Source organism: Gorilla gorilla, chromosome 10, assembly GCF_029281585.2.
Source record: "Gorilla gorilla gorilla isolate KB3781 chromosome 10, NHGRI_mGorGor1-v2.1_pri, whole genome shotgun sequence".
Classification (NCBI taxonomy): domain Eukaryota; kingdom Metazoa; phylum Chordata; class Mammalia; order Primates; family Hominidae; genus Gorilla; species Gorilla gorilla.
The window spans coordinates 45,791,852-45,793,108 of NC_073234.2; positions in this window are offsets into that span (position 1 = coordinate 45,791,852).

The window sequence follows — 1,257 nt, forward strand, 5'->3', positions numbered from 1 at the left end:
TTTCCAGCTAATTTTTGTATTTTTAGTAGAGATGGGGTTTCAGCATGTTGGCCAGGCTGGTCTCAAACTCCTGATCTCAGGTGAATCTCCCACCTCAGCCTTCCAAAGTCCTGGGATTACAGGCATGAGCCACTGTGTCCAGTCCAAAGGATTTCTTTTATCCACATCCTTGCCAACAATTTTTATTTTTTACTTAAAAATTTATTATTATTATTATTATACTTTAAGTTTTAGGGTACATGTGCACAATGTGCAGGTTAGTTACATATGTATACATGTGCCATGCTGGTGTGCTGTACCCATTAACTCATCATTTAGCATTAGGTATATCTCCTAATGCTATCCCTCCCCCCTCCTCCCACCCCACAACAGTCTCCAGAGTGTGATGTTCCCCTTCCTGTGTCCATGTGTTCTCATTGTTCAATTCCCATCTGTGAGTGAGAACATGTGGTGTTCGGTTTTTTGTCCTTGTGATAGTTTACTGAGAATGATGATTTCCAATTTCATCCATATCCCTACAAAGGACATGAACTCATCATTTTTTTTATGGCTGCATAGTATTCCATGGTGTATATGTGCAACATTTTCTTAATCCAGTGTATCACTGTTGGACATTTGGGTTGGTTCCAAGTCTTTGCTATTGTGAATAGTGCCACAATAAACATACGTGTGCATGTGTCTTTATAGCATCATGATTTATAGTCCTTTGGGTATATACCCAGTAATGGGATGGCTGGCTCAAATGGTATTTCTAGTTCTAGATCCCTGAGGAATCACCACACTGACTTCCACAATGCAGTGGTTGAACTAGTTTACAGTCCCACTAACAGTGTAAAAGTGTTCCTATTTCTCCACATCATCTCCAGCATCTGTTGTTCCCTGACTTTTTAATGATTGCCACTCTAACTGGTGTGAGATGGTATCTCATTGTGGTTTTGATTTGCATTTCTCTGATGGCCAGTGATGATGAGCATTTTTTCCTGTGTCTTTTGGCTGCATAAACGTCTTCTTTTGAGAAGTGTCTGTCCATATGGCTAGCCTGTTTTCCCAGCACCATTTATTAAATAGGGAATCCTTTCCCCATTGCTTGTTTTTCTCAGGTTTGTCAAAGATCAGATAGTTGTAGATATGCGGCGTTATTTCTGAGGGCTCTGTTCTGTTCCATTGATCTATATCTCTGTTTTGGTACCAGTACCATGCTGTTTTGGTTACTGTAGCCTTGTAGTATAGTTTGAAGTCAGGTAGTGTGATGCCTCC